We start from the raw sequence: 12,950 nt of genomic DNA, 5'->3' as shown, positions 1-12,950 counted from the left end.
CAGAGTAACCTCTACACTGTTGACATTGAGACTGGTGTTTTCAGGGTACTATTTAATGAAGCTGCCAGTTGAGGACCTGTGAGGCATCTGTTTCTCAAACTAGACACTCTAATGTATTTGTCCTCTTGTTCAGTTGTGCACGGGGCCTCCCACTCCTCTTTCTATTCTGGTTAGAGCCAGTTTGCGCTGTTCTGTGAAGGAGTAGTACACAGCGTTGTACTGGGATCTTCAGTTTCTTGCCAATTTCTCGCATGGAATAGCCTTCATTTCTCAGAACAAGAATAGACTGACGAGTTTCAGAAGAAAGTTATTTGTTTCTGGCCATTTTGATCCTGTAATCAAACCCACAATTGCTGATGCTCCAGATACTCAACTAGACTCAAGAAGGCCAGTTTTATTGCTTCTTTAATCAGCACAACAGTTTTCAGCTGAGCAAACATAATTGCAAAAGGGTTTTCTAATGATCAATTAACCTTTTAAAATTATAAACTTGGATTAGCAAACACAACGTGCCATTGGAACACAGGACTGATGGTTGCTGTTAATGGGCCTCTGTACGCCTATGTAGATATCCCATTAAAAACCATCCGTTTCCAGCTACAATAGCCATTTACAACAATAACAATGTCTACACTGTATTTCTGATCGATTTGATGTTATTTTAATGGACACATTTTTTTTATTTTCTTTGAAAAAAAAAGGACATTTCTAAGTGAGCCCAAACTGTTGAACGGTAGTGTAGGCAGGTATGTTAGTTAATCCATATTAATCTAAAGAGGAGAGCAGGTGGGCCTCTGGAATCTATGGAATAGTTACATTCCATATCCAGTTTTGGAGTTCCAATTCTGATTTTGATTCAGTTCCACATTAATTACTTTGTTTTTTATAAACACTTATGGAACTGAAAATAGAATGGAACTATTCCAGAGACCCCAGCAGGAGCAGTTGAGAGAGAGAGAGAGAGAGAAAGAGGTTACAGGCCGGGCTAGGGGGCTGGGGTGCAGTGTTGTGGGATAGGTAGGTAGCAAAGTAGGCTGGTGGGAGGAGATGTATCAGGACAGGCTTATTGTAATGGCTGGAATGGAATTAATGGAACAGTATCCAGCACATGTATTCCACTTCAGCCATTACAATGAGCCCGTCTTCCTATAGCTCCTCCCATCAGCCTCCACTGGTAGGTAGGTAGGTAGGCAGGTGAGCAGCCAGCAGCCAGCCATGGAGAAGTCATTCATGTGTAGTTCCTATGTCGGCCAGAAGAGGGCGGTGTGGGCAGGGTGGTGTTGTTGCTTCTCTGTGCTCCTCTCTGCAGAGGCTGCCCTGTACAGCTCGGCTCCCTCCTCCACCCAAGTGCGTCGGTCCACATCCTGGTGCAGCCCTTCAGGGACCTGGGACAGGCCGAACAGGAGACCGTACAGACAGCCTGCTATCAGCCCTGTGGCACTGCTCTCCCCTGGGGGACACAATGAATGGCTCAGAACTGATACTAATGGCAAGCACACACAACACACACAACACACACACAACACACACACACAGCCCACCTCCGTGGAACATGGCGCGGCGGCAGAGCTGGGTCCAGTCGGAGCCTGAGGCCAGGGAGGCATCGTAGGCTATCATGGGAGCGTCATGACCCCTCCGTCCAGCACGGCCCTCTGAGCTCAGCGCTTATACACCTGGGGAGAGGAGGACACACCTGGGTTAAATACTTCTCACACCTGGGGAGAGGAGGACACACCTGGGTTAAATACTTCTACACCTGAGGAGAGAGGACACACCTGGGTTAAATGACTTCTACACCTGGGGAGAGGAGGCACACCTGGGTTAAATACTTCTACACCTGAGGAGAGGAGGACACACCTGGGTTAAATACTTCTACACCTGAAGAGAGAGGACACACCTGGGTTAAATACTTCTACACCTGAGGAGAGGAGGACACACCTGGGTTAAATACTTCTACACCTGAGGAGAGGAGGACACACCTGGGTTAAATACTTCTACACCTGAGAGAGGACACACCTGGGTTAAATACTTCTACACCTGAGAGAGGAGGACACACCTGGGTTAAATGCTTCTACACCTGGGGAGAGGGAGGACACACCTGGGTTAAATACTTATACAGACCTGAGGAGAGGAGGACACACCTGGGTTAAATACTTCTACACCTGAGGGAGAGGAGGACACACCTGGGTTAAATACTTCTACACCTGAGGAGAGGGGACACACCTTGGTTAAATACTTCTACACCTGAGGAGAGGGGACACCCTGGGTTAAATACTTCTACACCTGTAAGGAGAGCACACCATGATCAAATACATCTGTCAAATGTCTTTAAATATCCAGTTTGCCAGGTAGAATGGAACCAATGGATGACCTTGTCTGTCTCCTCGCGTTGTAGGTGTCAGGAACAGTGGCTTGTTCTGCCCCTCCTGCTCAGTTCTCTCTCCTCCAGGTAGAACTGCCACTTAGCCTCAGTAGACCACTTCTCCTGGTACTCTGCAGTGGACACAACATATAGTCCCATTTAATCACACACACACACACACACACACACACACACACACACACACACACACACACACACACACACACACACCTGCCATGTGGCGTATGGTCTTCTTACAGTACTCCTCGGCTTTGGGGATGACCTTCATGAGGTCGCGACCCCAGTCTGTCGGTTTGCCCTGCACCGCGTGACGCAAACAGAGCCGTGATCAGAGAGCCCAGGAAACCTGTTGGAATCAGCCAGGTCAGTATTATGTCATTATGGATGGTGATGCCAGGTAAATCCAGCCTGCTCCCAGATCTGTTGCTGTTGTTTTGCCTATAGGAGTTGGCAAGACACTAACCTCGGGTCCCCAGGATAATCACTAGAGCAAACAGCGCAAACAGATGTGGGACCAGGCTAGTTAAATAGCAGGCTATACTATATAACGTCTAGGCTATGGTTTCTGTAGGGTGGTTGGGTGGTTGGGTCATGTTGTATGGTTTCTGTAGGGTGGTTGGGTGGTTGGGTCATGTTGTATGGTTTCTGTAGGGTGGTTGGGTCATGTTGTATGGTTTCTGTAGGGTGGTTGGGTCATGTTGTATGATTCCTGTAGGGTGGTTGGGTCATGTTGTATGATTCCTGTGGGGTGGTTGTGGGTCATGTTGTATGATTCCTGTAGGGTGGTTGGGTCATGTTGTATGATTCCTGTAGGGTGGTTGTGGGTCATGTTGTATGATTCCTGTAGGGTGGTTGGGTCATGTTGTATGATTCCTGTAGGGTGGTTGGGTCATGTTGTATGATTCCTGTAGGTGGTTGGGTCATGTTGTATGATTCCTGTAGGGTGGTTGGGTCATGTTTGTATGGTTCCTGTAGGGTGGTTGGGTCATGTTGTATGATTCCTGTAGGGTGGTTGGGTCATGTTGTATGATTCCTGTAGGTGGTTGGGTCATGTTGTATGATTCCTGTAGGTTGGTTGTGGGTCATGTTGTATGATTCCTGTAGGGTGGTTGTGGGGTCATGTTGTATGATTCCTGTAGGGTGGTGGTCATGTTGTATGATTCCTGTAGGGTGGTTGGGTCATGTTGTATGATTCCTGCTTAGGGTGGTTGGGTCATGTTGTATGATTCCTGTGGGGTGGTTGGGGTCATGTTGTATAGATTCCTGTAGGGTGGTTGGGTCATGTTGTATGATTCCTGTAGGTGGTTGGGTCATGTTGTATGATTCCTGTAGGGTGGTTGGGTCAGTGTTGTATGATTCCTGTAGGGTGGTTAGGTCATGTTGTATGATTCCTGTAGGGTGGTTGTGGGTCATGTTTGTATGATTCCTGTAGGGTGGTTGTGGGTCATGTTGTCATGAGTTCCTGTAGGGGTGGTTGTGGGTCATGTTGTATGATTCCTGTAGGGTGGTTGTGGGTCATGTTGTATGATTCCTGTAGGGTGGTTGTGGGTCATGTTGTATGAGTTCCTGTAGGGTGGTTGGGTCATGTTTGTATGATTCCTGTGGGGTGGTTGTGGGTCATGTTGTATGATTCCTGTAGGGTGGTTGTGGGTCATGTTGTATGATTCCTGTAGGGTGGTTGTGGGTCATGTTGTATGATTCCTGTAGGGTGGTTGTGGGTCATGTTGTATGATTCCTGTAGGGTGGTTGTGGGTCATGTTGTATGATTCCTGTAGGGTGGTTGGGTCATGTTGTATGATTCCTGTAGGGTGGTTGGGTCATGTTGTATGATTCCTGTGGGGTGGTTGTGGGTCATGTTGTATGATTCCTGTAGGGTGGTTGGGTCATGTTGTATGATTCCTGTAGGGTGGTTGGGTCATGTTGTATGATTCCTGTAGGGTGGTTGTGGGTCATGTTGTATGATTCCTGTAGGGTGGTTGTGGGTCATGTTGTATGATTCCTGTAGGGTGGTTGGGTCATGTTGTATGATTCCTGTAGGGTGGTTGGGTCATGTTGTATGGTACCTGTAGGTGGTTGTGGGTCATGTTGTATGATTCCTGTAGGGTGGTTGTGGGTCATGTTGTATGATTCCTGTAGGTTGGTTGGGTCATGTTGTATGAGTTCCTGTAGGGTTGGTTGGGTCATGTTGTATGGTACCTGTAGGGTGGTTGTGGGTCATGTTGTATGAGTTCCTGTAGGGTGGTTGTGGGTCATGTTGTATGATTCCTGTAGGGTGGTTGGGTCATGTTGTATGGTACCTGTAGGGTGGTTGGGTCATGTTGTATGATTCCTGTGGGTGGTTGGGTCATGTTGTATGAGATTCCTGTAGGGTGGTTGGGTCATGTTGTATGATTCCTGTAGGGTGGTTGTGGGTCATGTTGTATGATTCCTGTAGGGTGGTTGTGGGTCATGTTGTATGGTACCTGTGGGGTGGTTGTGGGTCATGTTGTATGGTACCTGTGGGGTGGTTGTGGGTCATGCGTCCCGTCTCAATGCTGACCTCCACTAGGTTGTCCAGCCTCTCAGGCTGCCAGTACTTCATCCCCACACACATGGCCTTGGTGGCAGCTCCATACCCAGAACCTGGTGAGGAACACACACACACACACACACACACACACACACACACACACACACACACACACACACACACACACACACACACACACACACACACACACACACACACACACACACACACACAGTGAGACACACACACACACACTGTGAGACACACATACATTGCCTTAGTGCCTGCACCAAACACAGAACCTGCACAAAACCCATCAGGAGAATTGCCACATGGTGAGATACACAGAGAGAGAGACTGCACATATGCAGGTTGAACTGAGCCCTACTAAATCATGTCACCATTAGACCTCACACATCTGTGTTTTGTGACCTCTGACCTTTCTCATTGAAGGGTGTGTGCCAGGCCAGCAGGAAGTTGTTGGGTTTGAGGTGAGCACATCCCTCCACGGTGGCTGGGTCAGGAGGGCGACCCTGGAGAGACGCCATGGCCTCAACATACACCCTGACCAGCTCCCTGTAGAGGTCCTCCAAACACCAGTAGTCTGGAACAACACAGAACACACCACAGTTTGCACACAGCATAGTTACCACACCACAGTTTACACACAGCATAGTTACCTCACCACAATTTACACACAGCATAGTTACCACACCACAGTTTACACACAGCATAGTTACCACACCACAGTTTACACACAGCATAGTTACCTCACCACAATTTACACACAGCATAGTTACCACACCACAGTTTACACACAACATAGTTACCACACCACAGTTTACACACAGCATAGTTACCACACCACAGTTTACACAGCATAGTTACCTCACCACAATTTACACACAGCATAGTTACCACAACACGGTTTGCACACAGCATAGTTACCACACCACAGTTTACACACAGCATAGTTACCACAACACGGTTTGCACACAGCATAGTTACCACACCACAGTTTACACACAGCATAGTTACCACACCACAGTTTACACACAGCATAGTTACCACACCACAGTTTACACACAGCATAGTTACCTCACCACAATTTACACACAGCATAGTTACCACAACACGGTTTGCACACAGCATAGTTACCTCACCACAGTTTACACACAGCATAGTTACCACACCACAGTTTACACACAGCATAGTTACCACACCACAGTTTACACACAGCATAGTTACCACACCACAGTTTACACACAGCATAGTTACCACACTACAGTTTACAGCATAGTTACCACAACACAGTTTACACACAGCATAGTTACCACACCACAGTTTACACACAGCATAGTTACCACACCACAGTTTACACACCATAGTTACCTCACCACAGTTTACACACAACATAGTTACCTCACCACAGTTTACACACAGCATAGTTACCACACCACAGTTTACACACAGCATAGTTAATGCAACTGCAAGTCTGGAAGCTTGTCATTAAATACACCTGCAAAGGCCAACTATTTTACTATTCCAGGTATTCCTTAAAGAGGTAGGGTTTCAAGTGTCTCCGGAAGGTGGTCAGTGACTCCGCTGTCCTGGCGTCGTGGGGAACTTGTTCCACCATTGGGTGCCAGAGCAGCGAATAGCTTTGACTGGCTGAGCGGGAACTGTGCTTCCGTAGAGGTAGGGGCTAGCAGGCCAGAGGTGGATGAATGTAGTGCCCTCGTGATGTCATGTCATGTCATGTCAACTATGATGTCATGATGCATACTGTGAAAAGTTAACACACATTCTCTCTCTCTCTCTCTCTCTCTCTCTCTCTCTCTCTCTCTCTCTCTCTCTCTCTCTCTCTCTCTCTCTCTCTCTCTCTCTCTCTCTCTCTCTCTCTCTCTCTCTCTCTCTCTCTCTCTCTCTCTCCTCTCTCCTCTCTCCTCTCCCCTCTCCCTCTCCCTCTCCCTCTCCCTCTCCTCTCTATAAATATATAAACACTCACACAGAGTGGTTGGGTCAGACCCTGTCTGTCCGTGGGGGGCTGTGGCATGTTTGCCATACCAGCCAGATGAGAGTCTATGTTTCAGCCTGCTGTGCTGTGCTTAGATTAGACCATGTGTTCTGATGTGGGGCTCCACACCTGTGTATCATGGGTTGGTGCATATGTTTGTGTGTGTGTGTGTGTCATTGGTGTGGAGTGTGTGTGTGTGTCATTGGTGTGGTGTGTGTGTGGTGTGTTGTCTGTGTGTGTGTCACCTCTGATTCAGGACTCAGGGTCCAGGCTACACCCTCAGGACAGGGAGGAACCAGACGGGTGTCAGGAAGAGAGGGAGGGGGAGTTCCAATCAGTGGGTGTAAAGAAGAGGAGCGAAGGGGGATTACTGGTGTCAAAGTAACTGAATGAAAATCATTCATTCCATCTTCTCATCCTAGTTTACCAGACAAGACAAGCGGTGTGAATGCCCTTCACTACACTGTCTGCCTCCTAAATAGCACCCTAGTCACTACACTGTCTGCCTCCTAAATAGCAACCTAGTTACTACACTGTCTGCCTCCTAAATAGCACCCTAGTCACTACACTGTCTGCCTCCTAAATAGCACCCTAGTCACTACACTGTCTGCCTCCTAAATAGCACCCTAGTCACTACACTGTCTGCCTCCTAAATAGCAACCTAGTTACTACACTGTCTGCCTCCCAAATGGCACCCCTCTTTTATAATGCATTACTTCTGACCAGGGCCCATCCGTCTCGAGTCAAAAATAGAGCACCCTATGGAATAGGCCCTAGTCAGAAATAGTGCACTGTGGGAAAAGGGTGCCATTTGGAATTCATACCCTCTGTTTAGAAGCAGTTACCTGCAGTCTAACCGGCCATGTCTTGATGTACCATCTCTGAAGCCCTTTCCCCTTGTTCCAGGACAATTGTTCCTATCCAGCTCTTTTTCATGGTCCTTCGAGCCGGATAGGGTTGTGTACATCCCTACTTTATCAAGGAGGGGTTTGATGTTGGGTACTTGTTGCTGTTTGACGTATGCTTTGTTGTACATCAGGGTTTGTATTCACAAAGCATCTCAAAGTAAGAGCGCTGATCTAGGATCATTTCTGCATGATAGGTTATAATGAATAAGATTACATGGCCAAAGGGGATCTGATCCTGGATCTGCACTCCTTCTCTGGGATGCTTTAAAAATACAGAGCCCAGAATCAGTGTTCTCATACTACGTAGGCCGGCCTAGGCTGTAATAAAGGCCTATACTTGCGTGGGCCCTAGGCTGTAATAAAGGCCTATACTTGCGTGGGCCTAGGCTGTAATAAAGGTCTATACTTGCGTGGGCCTAGGCTGTAATAAAGGCCTATACTTGCGTGGGCCTAGGCTGTAATAAAGGCCTATACTTGCGTGGGCCTAGGCTGTAATAAATGCCTATACTAGCATGGGCCTAGGCTATAGTAAAGGCCTATACTTGCGTGGGCCTAGGCTGTAATAAAGGCCTATACTTGTGTGGCCCTAGGCTGTAATAAAGGCCTATACTTGCGTGGGCCTAGGCTGTAATAAAGGCCTATGCTTCGTGGGCCTAGGCTGTAATAAAGGCCTATACCTGTGTGGGCCCTAGGCTGTATAAAGGCCTATACTTGCGTGGGCCTAGGCTGTAATAAAGGCCTATACTTGTGTGGGCCTAGGCTGTAATAAAGGCCTATGCTTGCGTGGACCTAGGCTGTAATAAAGGCCTATACTTGTGTGGGCCTAGGCTGTAATAAAGGCCTATGCTTGCATTGGGCCTAGGCTGTAATAAAGGCCTATACCTCGTGGTCCAGAGATACATTGACATCCCCCTCTTCTCTCGGTCCCCTGTGGTATATGGATCAGGGGCAGTGTGTGATTCAGCCTATCGTGTGGGAGTGCTGATCCAGGATCAGTTCCCTTCTGTCCATTCATTATTAGGGCTCCCGAGTGGCGCAGCGGTCTAAGGCACTGCATCTCAGTGCTTGGGCGTCACTACAGACCCCCTGGTTCGATTCCGCATCAATTGGCCCAGTGTCGTCCGGGTTTGGCGGTGTAGGCCGTCATTGTAAATAAGAATTTGTTCTTAACTGACTTGCCTAGTTAAATAAAGGTAAAATACAATAAAAATATATATCTATAATCTAACAAGCAACAGGAGCCCACATCAGCACTCTCAGATGCTTTGTGAATATGGACCCAGATTAGAGTTTATAACATAGGCCTATGCCTGCGTGGGCCAAGACAAGATCCACTGAAATCCCCCTCTCCTCTCCTCTTCCTCCTCTCCTCTCCTCTCCTCTCCTCCTCCCCTCCCTTCTCTCCTCTCCTCTTCCTCCTCCCCTCTTCCTCCTCTCCTCTTCTCTCCTCTCCTCTTCCTCCTCCCCTCTCCTCTCCTCTCCTCTCCCTCTCCTCTCCCTCTCCTCTCCTCTCTTTTCCTCTCCCCTCTCCTCTCCTCTCCCCCCCCCTCCTCCTCTCCCTCCCCCTCCCTCTCCTCTCCTCTCCTCTCCTCTCTCCTCTCCTCTCCTCTCCCTCTCCTCTCCCTCTCCTCTTCCTCCTCCCCTCCCTTCTCTCCTCTCCTCTTCCTCCTCCCTCTTCCTCCTCTCCTCTCCTCTCCTCTCCCCCTCCCTTCTCTCCTCTCCTCTCCTCCCCCCCTCCTCTCCCTCTCCTCTCCTCTCCATTTGTTTGCTTCCAGCTCCCCTGTCAATTTCAGTGATTCATGGTGGTTCTCTGGCCTGACTTGGTAAGTGTCCCAAATTACACCCTATTCCTTATATAGTACACTACTTTTAACCAGAGTCTTATGGAGTGGGAACCTGGTCAAAATTAGTGCACTACATAAGGAATAGGGGTATCATTGGGACACATTCAAGCTGTGTTGTTGAAATGCGGCTAAAGCGGCAGGCTAATCTGTAAGGCTGTCATCTCTCTACAGGAGCGCTGCTAGCTTTGAACACAATCCACCGGTCAAATCCGATACAGGATCACCAGGGGGTAGCTATGAGTGATGTGATGAGACCTTGGGGGTGTAGCTTCTGGTGATGTGATGAGACCTTGTCTCTCTATTGTTCTCTGCCTGAGGACAGACTCATGTTCTATTTTGGACTTATCCGACCTGGCAGCTCCTGGCAGCTCCTGGCAGCTCCAGACGTCCAGGCCAACGGTGGGTTGGTGACATACGTGTTGTCCTGTCAGGCTGCCCAGCGGAGCCTGGTCCCAGATCTGTTTGTGTTGTTTTGCTAACTCCCAGTTGTTTAAAAGTACTTAAGTAAAAATACTTGAAAGTACTACTTAAGTAGTTTTTGGGGTATCTGTACTTTACTATTTATATTTTTGACAACTTTTACTTTTACTTCACTACATTCCTAAAGAAAATATGTACTTTTTACTCCATACATTTCCCTTGACACCCAAAAGTACTTGTTACATTTTGAATGCTTAGTAGGACGGCAAATGGTCTAATTCACACACTTATCAAGAGAACATCCCTGGTCATCCCCACTGCATCCGGACTCACTAAACACACATGCTTAATTTGTAAATTATGTCTGAGTGTTGGAGCATGCCCCTGGCTATCCGTAAATTTAAAAAAACAAGAAAAATGATGCCGTCTGGTTTGCTTGATATAAGGAATTACTTTTTGATACTTAAGTATATTTTAGCAATTACATTTACTTTTGATACTGAAGTATATTTAAAACCAAATACTTTGACTTTTACACAAGTAGTATTTTACTGGGAGACTTTCACTTTTACTTGAGTCATTTTCTATTAAGGTATCTTTTCTTTTACTCAAGTATGACAATTGGGTACTTTTTCCACCACTGCTAACTCCTATGCTCTTGCCAATTCCATTGCCAGACCATAGGAGTTCAAGATTAGCACAAACAGATCTGGGACCAGGCTAGACTCCTCTGATGAAGAGATGAAGTGTAGATGTGATGACATATGGAGGTGTTTGGGATTACGCCTGCTGAGTCATTTCTAACTACTATAGGGATTATGGTGTCAGCCAGGCATTGTCCCGAAGAAATATGGCCCATCCAGTGATTAGGAGTTTCCACAGACTAGTCCTAGAGACTTAAAGACTGCTATTCTCGTCTCGCTGTAAAATCTGACTGGACAGGTGTGTGTGTGCGTGTGTGTCTGTGTTAATGATTGAGGAGATAGTGAGAGGTTTAGGTGAGTGAAGAGAGAGTAGAGTGAGTGAATGTGTCAGTGAGAATGAGAGAAACACCAGACTACTGGTGGTCTCACTGTCTCAGAGAGCTCCACTATTTTAGTTCCCTTCGCTAGTTTCCCTTTACTAGTTTCCCTTTATTAGTTCCCTTTACTAGTTCCTTTATTAGTTCCCTTTACTAGTTTCCCTTTATTAGTTTCCCTTTACTAGTTTCCCTTTACTAGTTCCCTTTACTATTTCCCTTTATTAGTTTCCCTTTACTAGTTTCCCTTTACTAGTTCCCTTTACTAGTTTCCCTTTATTAGTTTCCTTTACTAGTTTCCCTTTATTAGTTTCCTTTACTAGTTTCCCTTCACTGGTTTCCTTTACTAGTTTTCCTTTACTAGTTTTCCTTTACTAGTTTCCTTTACTAGGCTTACCAGGCACTGTATCTTAGATGGTCATAAAGTGATAATATCGTTGGAACCAATGAGCAAGTCCTATTGATTGGTCAATGTTGCTATTTAGTTAGTATCCATCCCTTCTAGCATGGTCAACTAGCACCAACCCCCTATGTCCCCCTAACCCCATGCCGTCCTCCCCATCCACCCTCCTCTAACCTCTGTGGGTGTGTCCTGTCCTCACCTGTGATGAGGGCCTCAGCGGTGGTCATGTGCATCAGGGCTCCGTCGCTGAGGGCCGTTGTCTGGGTCCAGTTTCCAGAGCCCCCAGGCCTCCCAGAGAGCCAGCTCTTCCTGGATCTGTGGCCCAGAGGGCAGCTCTCTCCACCGGCACTCTCCCGTTAGCCAGGCGTCCCCCCCCCCCCACGCTAGACCACTACCAGCCTGGAACTTCTCCATGAGGGTTAGGGTTCAAGATGCCCACCAACCCTGACTAAAGCGAAGATATGTATGTGGTTTCAATAGGTGTTCAGTTATGTCCTTCTGCCTCCGCACTACACACAGCTCCAGGTAGACAGAGTCTCTCAGAAACAGTCGGACTCCCAAGATCTTAGTCCTCTTCTGTCACCTAAGATAGTGTTCCACTGGTTAAACACAGCCTTCTAGAGCTCCTCCTCCAGTCTGCTGCCCAGTCTCCGGTCCACCTACTATCCTCAGGGACCTGTAACACTCTCTGATGCTGTCACACAGCTCTGGTCTGTAATCTGCGGTCTAATGGTGTTCCCTCTTAAACTGATGGACGTCCGTGGTTGATCTCTCTTTTAACTGTAGTGCATCCATTCAGTCCCCCACCCCCATGCTCTCGCCTCTCTCTCTTGCTCTCTTTGTCATCTATCAGCCCTAATCACCAGTCACTCTCTCTCCTCATCCTAACACACACACACACACACACACACACACACTCTTTATCAGCACCTCTGTGTGTGTTATCGTGTCTCCTAAAAGCAATACCCTCATCCCCAGGGAGTCCAGGGCTATAGCCAGGGCTGAGGGTTAGGGGCTGGAAAGAGGGCTGGAGGAAGGGGCTGGAGGGTTAGGGGACTGGAGGAAGAGGGCTGAGGGTTGAGGCTGGAGGTTGAGACTGGAGGAAGGGCTGAGGGTTGAGGGCTGGAGGGGGGAGGGCTGATGTTAGGGGACTGAGGAAGAGGGGCTGGAGGGAGGGGGGCTGGGGGAAGGGGGCTGGAGGGGGAGGGCTGGAGGGTAGGCTGGAGGTTAGAGGGCTGGAGGAGAGAGGGGCTGGAGGGTTAGAGGGCTGGAGGGTTAGAGGGCTGGAGGAAGAGAGGGCTGGAGGGATTGAGCTGGAAGAGAGGGCTGGGTTGGAGGCTGGAGGAGGAGGGCTGGAGGGATTAGGGGGCTGGAGGAGGGGGGCTGGAGGGTTGAGGGCTGGAGGAAGGGGCTGGAGGAGGGGCTGGGGGAGGGGGGGCTGGAGGGTT

At 48.2% G+C, this 12,950-nt stretch overlaps 1 pseudogene; it reads right to left on the bottom strand.

The window, feature by feature from the left end:
• Positions 1–671: 671 nt before the first annotated feature.
• On the bottom strand, positions 672–11,916 carry LOC123485658 (annotated as a pseudogene).
• Between the last annotated feature and the right edge of the window lie 1,034 nt (positions 11,917–12,950).

Source organism: Coregonus clupeaformis, unplaced genomic scaffold (assembly GCF_020615455.1).
Source record: "Coregonus clupeaformis isolate EN_2021a unplaced genomic scaffold, ASM2061545v1 scaf0782, whole genome shotgun sequence".
Classification (NCBI taxonomy): Eukaryota; Metazoa; Chordata; class Actinopteri; order Salmoniformes; family Salmonidae; genus Coregonus; species Coregonus clupeaformis.
This window is presented reverse-complemented; position numbering and strand designations above follow the sequence as displayed.